This window comes from Chenopodium quinoa, unplaced genomic scaffold (assembly GCF_001683475.1).
Source record: "Chenopodium quinoa cultivar QQ74 unplaced genomic scaffold, ASM168347v1, whole genome shotgun sequence".
Lineage (NCBI taxonomy): Eukaryota > Viridiplantae > Streptophyta > Magnoliopsida > Caryophyllales > Amaranthaceae > Chenopodium > Chenopodium quinoa.
In genome coordinates this window covers 36,365-44,034 of record NW_018742971.1, presented here as the reverse complement: position 1 = coordinate 44,034, position 7,670 = coordinate 36,365, and positions in this window count along the sequence as shown.

Here is a 7,670-nt window from a genome sequence, read left to right as displayed (position 1 = left end):
TTACTTTCATTTGATTCAATTAGCTTTGCTTGAATGTGTTTGACATTCATTTGATTAAATTAGCTTTGTTTAATTGTGTTTGTCTTTTATTTGATTCAATTAGCTTTGTAGAATGCATTAGACTTTAATTTGAATCAAAAAGCTTTGGTTGACTATGTTTGACTTTCGTTTGATTCAATTAGCTTTATTGAATGTATTTGACTTTTGTTTGATTCAAAAAGCTCTGTTTGAATGTGTTTCACTTTCATTTGATTCAATTAGTTTTGTACAATGCATTTGAATTTCATTTGATTAAATTAGCTTTGTTGAATGCATTAGACTTTAATTTGAATCAAAAAGCTTTGGTTCACTGTGTTTGACTTTCATTTGATTCAATTAGCTTTATTGAATGTATTTGACTTTCATTTGATTCAAAAAGATTTGTTTAAATGTGTTTTACTTTAATTTGATTGAATTAGCTTTGCTTGAATGTGTTTGACTTTCATTTGATTATAATAGCTTTGTTGAATGCATTTGACTTTCATTTGATTTAGAAAGCTTTGTTTGAATGTGTTTGACTTTTATTTGATTCAATCAGCTTTGTTTGAATCTATTTGACTTTTATTTGATTCAATTAGATTTGTAGAATGCAATTGACTTTCCTTTTATTAAATTAGCTTTGTTGAATGCATTAGACTTTAATTCGATTTAAAAAGCTTTTTTTGAATGTGTTTGATTATCATTTGATTCAATTAGCTTTGGTTAAATGTGTTTGACTTTTATTTGATTCAAAAAGATTTATTTGAATGTGTTTTACTTTCATTTGATTCAATTAGCTTTTCTTGAATGTGTTTGACTTTCATTTGATTGAATTAGCTTTATTGAATGCATTTGACTTTTATTTGATTCAAAAAGATGTGTTTGAATGTGTTTGACTTTCATTAGATTCAATTAGCTTTGTTTGAATGTGTTTGACTTTCATTTGATTTAATTAGCTTTGTTGAATGCATCGGACTTTAATTTGATTCAAAAAGCTTTTTTTGAATGTGTTTGATTATCATTTGATTCAATTAGCTTTGTTGAATGTATTTGACTTTCATTTGATTCAGAAAGCTTTGTTTGAATGTGTTTTACTTTCATTTGATTTAATTAGCTTTGTTTAAATGTGTTTGACTTTTATTTGATTCAAAAAGCTTTGTTTGAATGTGTTTGACTTTCATTTGATTCAATTAGCTTTGTTTGAATGTGTTTGACTATGATTTGATTCGTTTAGCTTAGTAGAATGCATTTGACTTTAATTTGATTCAAAAAACTTTATTTGAATGTGTTTAACTTTCATTCGAATCAATTAGCTTTGATGAATGCATTTGACTTTCATTTGATTTAAAAAGCTCTGTTTAAATGTGTTTTACTTTCATTTGATTCAATTAGCTTTGCTTGAATGTGTTTGACATTCATTTGATTAAATTAGCTTTGTTTAATTGTGTTTGACTTTTATTTGATTCAATTAGCTTTGTAGAATGCATTAGACTTTAATTTGAATCAAAAAGCTTTGGTTGACTGTGTTTGACTTTCGTTTGATTCAATTAGCTTTATTGAATGTATTTGACTTTTGTTTGATTCAAAAAGCTCTGTTTGAATGTCTTTCACTTTCATTTGATTCAATTAGTTTTGCTTGAATGTGATTGACTTTCATTTGATTAAATTATCTTTGTTGAATGCATTTGACTTTCATTTGATTTAGAAAGCTTTATTTGAAAGTGTTTGACTTGCATTTGATTTAATTAGCTTTGTTTGAATGTGGTTGACTTTAATTTGATTCGAAAAGCTTTGTTTGAATGTGTTTGACTTTCATTTGATTCAACTAGCTTTGTTTGAATGTGTTTGACTTTCATTTATTTCAATCAGCTTTGTTTGAATCTATTTGACTTTCATTTGATTCAATTAGCTTTGTAGAATGCATTTGACTTTCATTTGATTAAATTAGCTTTGTTGAAAGCATTATACTTTAATTTTATTCAATTAGCTTTGTTTGAATGTTTTTGAATTTCATTTGATTCAATTAGCTTTGTACAATGCATTTGAATTTCATTTGATTAAATTAGCTTTGTTGAATGCATTAGACTTTAATTTGAATCTAAAAGCTTTGGTTCACTGTGTTTGACTTTCATTTGATTCAATTAGCTTTATTGAATGCATTTGACTTTTATTTGATTCAAAAAGATTTGTTTGAATGTGTTTTACTTTCATTTGATTCAATTAGCTTTGCTTGAATGTGTTTGACTTGCATTTGATTTAATTAGCTTTGTTTGAATGTGTTTGACTTTGATTTGATTCAAAAAGCTTTGTTTGAATGTGTTTGACTTTCATTTGATTCAACTAGCTTTGTTTGAATGTGTTTGACTTTCATTTATTTCAATCAGCTTTGTTTGATTCTATTTGACTTTCATTTGATTCAATTAGCTTTGTAGAATGCATTTGACTTTCATTTGATTAAATTAGCTTTGTTGAAAGCATTATACTTTAATTTTATTCAATTAGCTTTGTTTGAATGTTTTTGAATTTCATTTGATTCAATTAGCTTTGTACAATGCATTTGAATTTCATTTGATTAAATTAGCTTTGTTGAATGCATTAGACTTTAATTTGAATCAAAAAGCTTTGGTTCACTGTGTTTGACTTTGATTTGATTCAATTAGCTTTATTGAATGTATTTGACTTTCATTTGATTCAAAAAGATTTGTTTGAATGTGTTTTACTTTCATTTGATTGAATTAGCTTTGCTTGAATGTGTTTGACTTTCATTTGATTATATTAGCTTTGTTGAATGCATTTGACTTTCATTTGATTTAGAAAGCTTTGTTTGAATGTGTTTGACTTTCATTTGATTCAATCAGCTTTGTTTGAATCTATTTGACTTTTATTTGATTCAATTAGATTTGTAGAATGCATTTGACTTTCATTTTATTAAATTAGCTTTGTTGAATGCATTAGACTTTAATTTGATTTAAAAAGCTTTTTTTGAATGTGTTTGATTATCATTTGATTCAATTAGCTTTGGTTAAATGTGTTTGACTTTTATTTGATTCAAAAAGATTTATTTGAATGTGTTTTACTTTCATTTGATTCAATTAGCTTTTCTTAAATGTGTTTGACTTTCATTTGATTAAATTAGCTTTATTGAATGCATTTGACTTTTATTTTATTCAAAAAGATTTGTTTGAATGTGTTTGACTTTCATTTGATTTAATTAGCTTTGTTGAATGCATCAAACTTTAATTTGATTCAAAAAGCTTTTTTTGAATGTGTTTGATGATCATTTGATTCAATTAGCTTTGTTGAATGTATTTTACTTTCATTTGATTCAGAAAGCTTTGTTTGAATGTGTTTTACTTTCATTTGATTTAATTAGCTTTGTTTAAATGTGTTTGACTTTTATTTGATTCAAAAAGCTTTTGTTTGAATGTGTTTGACTTTCATTTGATTCAATTAGCTTTGTTTGAATGTGTTTGACTATGATTTGATTCGTTTAGCTTTGTAGAATGCATTTGACTTTAATTTGATTCAAAAAGCTTTACTTGAATGTGTTTAACTTTCATTCGATCAATTAGCTTTGATGAATGCATTTGACTTTTATTTGATTTAAAAAGCTCTGTTTGAATGTGTTTTACTTTCATTTGATTCAATTAGCTTTGCTTGAATGTGTTTGACATTCATTTGATTAAGTTAGCTTTGTTTAATTGTGTTTGACTTTTATTTGATTCAATTAGCTTTGTAGAATGCATTAGACTTTAATTTGAATCAAAAAGCTTTGGTTGACTGTGTTTGACTTTCGTTTGATTCAATTAGCTTTATTGAATGTATTTGACTTTTGTTTGATTCAAAAAGCTCTGTTTGAATGTCTTTCACTTTCATTTGATTCAATTAGTTTTGCTTGAATGTGTTTGACTTTCATTTGATTAAATTATCTTTGTTGAATGCATTTGACTTTCATTTTATTTAGAAAGCTTTGTTTGAAAGTGTTTGACTTGCATTTGATTTAATTAGCTTTGTTTGAATGTGGTTGACTTTAATTTGATTCAAAAAGCTTTGTTTGAATGTGTTTGACTTTCATTTGATTCAACTAGCTTTTTTTGAATGTGTTTGACTTTCATTTAATTCAATCAGCTTTGTTTGAATCTATTTGACTTTCATTTGATTCAATTAGCTTTGTAGAATGCATTTGACTTTCATTTGATTAAATTAGCTTTGTTGAATGCATTATACTTTAATTTTATTCAATTAGCTTTGTTTGAATGTTTTTGAATTTCATTTGATTCAATTAGGTTTGTACAATGCATTTGAATTTCATTTGATTAAATTAGCTTTGTTGAATGCATTAGACTTTAATTTGAATCTAAAACCTTTGGTTCACTGTGTTTGACTTTCATTTGATCAATTAGCTTTATTGAATGCATTTGACTTTTATTTGATTCAAAAAGATTTGTTTGAATGTGTTTTACTTTCATTTGATTCAATTAGCTTTGCTTGAATGTGTTTGACTTTCATTTGATTATATTAGCTTTATTGAATGCATTTGACTTTCATTTGATTCAAAAAGATTTGTTTGAATGTGTTTGACTTTCATTGGATTCAATTAGATTTGTTTGAATTTGTTTGACTTTCATTTGATTCAATTAGCTTTGTTGAATGCATTAGACTTTAATTTGATTCAAAAAGCTTTTTTTGAATGTGTTTGATTATCATTTGATTCCATTAGCTTTGTTTGAATGTGTTTGACTTTTATTTGATCTAAAAGCTTTCTTTGAACGTGTTTGACTTTCATTTGATTCAATTAGCTTTGTAAAATGCATTTGACTTTCATTTGATTTAATTAGCTTTGTTGAATGTATTTAACTTTTATTTGACTCAGAAAGCTTTGTTTGAATGTGTTTTACTTTCATTTGATTTAATTAGCTTTGTTTAAATGTGTTTCACTTTTATTTGATTAAATTAGTTTTGTTTAATTGTGTTTGACTTTTGTTTGATTCAATTAGCTTTGTAGAATGCATTAGACTTTAATTTGAATCAAAAAGCTTTGGTTGATTGTGTTTGACTTTTATTTTATTCAATTAGCTTTATTGAATGCATTTGACTTTTATTTGATTCAAAAAGCTCTGTTTGAATGTGTTTCACTTTCATTTATTTCAATTAGCTTTGCTTGAATGTGTTTGACTTTCATTTGATTAAATTATCTTTGTTGAATGCATTTGACTTTCATTTGATTTAGAAAGCTTTGTTTGAAAGTGTTTGACTTGCATTTGATTTAATTAGCTATGTTTGAATGTGTTTGACTTTAATTTGATTCAAAAATCTTTGTTTGAATGTGTTTGACTTTCATTTGATTCAATTAGCTTTGTAGAATGCATTTGACCTTCATTTGATTAAATTAGCTTTGTTGAATGCATTAGACTTTAATTTGAATAAAAAAGCTTTGGTTCACAGTGTTTGACTTTCATTTGATTCAATAAGCTTTATTGAATGCATTTCACTTTTATTTGATTCAAAAAGATTTGTTTGAATGTGTTTTACTTTCATTTGATTCAATTAGCTTTGCTTGAATGTGTTTGACTTGCATTTGATTTAATTAGCTTTGTTTGAATGTGTTTGACTTTGATTTGATTCAAAAAGCTTTGTTTGAATGTGTTTGACTTTCATTTGATTCAACTAGCTTTGTTTGAATGTGTTTGACTTTCATTTATTTCAATCAGCTTTGTTTGATTCTATTTGACTTTCATTTGATTCAATTAGCTTTGTAGAATGCATTTGACTTTCATTTGATTAAATTAGCTTTGTTGAAAGCATTATACTTTAATTTTATTCAATTAGCTTTGTTTGAATGTTTTTGAATTTCATTTGATTCAATTAGCTTTGTACAATGCATTTGAATTTCATTTGATTAAATTAGCTTTGTTGAATGCATTAGATTTTAATTTGAATCAAAAAGCTTTGGTTCACTGTGTTTGACTTTGATTTGATTCAATTAGCTTTATTGAATGTATTTGACTTTCATTTGATTCAAAAAGATTTGTTTGAATGTGTTTTACTTTCATTTGATTCAATTAGCTTTTCTTGAATGTGTTTGACTTTCATTTGATTATATTAGCTTTGTTGAATGCATTTGACTTTCATTTGATTTAGAAAGCTTTGTTTGAATGTGTTTGACTTTCATTTGATTCAATCAGCTTTGTTTGAATCTATTTGACTTTTATTTGATTCAATTAGATTTGTAGAATGCATTTGACTTTCATTTTATTAAATTAGCTTTGTTGAATGCATTAGACTTTAATTTGATTTAAAAAGCTTTTTTTGAATGTGTTTGATTATCATTTGATTCAATTAGCTTTGGTTAAATGTGTTTGACTTTTATTTGATTCAAAAAGATTTATTTGAATGTGTTTTACTTTCATTTGATTCAATTAGCTTTGCTTGAATGTGTTTGACTTTCATTTGATTATATTAGCTTTATTGAATGCATTTGACTTTCATTTGATTCAAAAAGATTTGTTTGAATGTGTTTGACTTTCATTGGATTCAATTAGATTTGTTTGAATTTGTTTGACTTTCATTTGATTCAATTAGCTTTGTTGAATGCATTAGACTTTAATTTGATTCAAAAAGCTTTTTTTGAATGTGTTTGATTATCATTTGATTCCATTAGCTTTGTTTGAATGTGTTTGACTTTTATTTGATCTAAAAGCTTTCTTTGAACGTGTTTGACTTTCATTTGATTCAATTAGCTTTGTAAAATGCATTTGACTTTCATTTGATTTAATTAGCTTTGTTGAATGTATTTAACTTTTATTTGACTCAGAAAGCTTTGTTTGAATGTGTTTTACTTTCATTTGATTTAATTAGCTTTGTTTAAATGTGTTTCACTTTTATTTGATTAAATTAGTTTTTTTTAATTGTGTTTGACTTTTGTTTGATTCAATTAGCTTTGTAGAATGCATTAGACTTTAATTTGAATCAAAAAGCTTTGGTTGATTGTGTTTGACTTTTATTTTATTCAATTAGCTTTATTGAATGCATTTGACTTTTATTTGATTCAAAAAGCTCTGTTTGAATGTGTTTCACTTTCATTTATTTCAATTAGCTTTGCTTGAATGTGTTTGACTTTCATTTGATTAAATTATCTTTGTTGAATGCATTTGACTTTCATTTGATTTAGAAAGCTTTGTTTGAAAGTGTTTGACTTGCATTTGATTTAATTAGCTATCTTTGAATGTGTTTGACTTTAATTTGATTCAAAAATCTTTGTTTGAATGTGTTTGACTTTCATTTGATTCAATTAGCTTTGTAGAATGCATTTGACCTTCATTTGATTAAATTAGCTTTGTTGAATGCATTAGACTTTAATTTGAATAAAAAAGCTTTGGTTCACAGTGTTTGACTTTCATTTGATTCAATTAGCTTTATTGAATGCATTTCACTTTCATTTGATTCAAAAAGATTTGTTTGAATGTGGTTTACTTTCATTTGATTCAATTAGCTTTCCCTTAATGTGTTTGACTTTCATTTTATTAAATTAGCTTTATTGAATGCATTTGACTTTCATTTGATTTAAAAGATTTGTTTGAATGTGTTTGACTTTCATTGGATTCAATTAGATTTGTTTGAATGTGTTTGACTTTCATTTGATTCATTTAGCT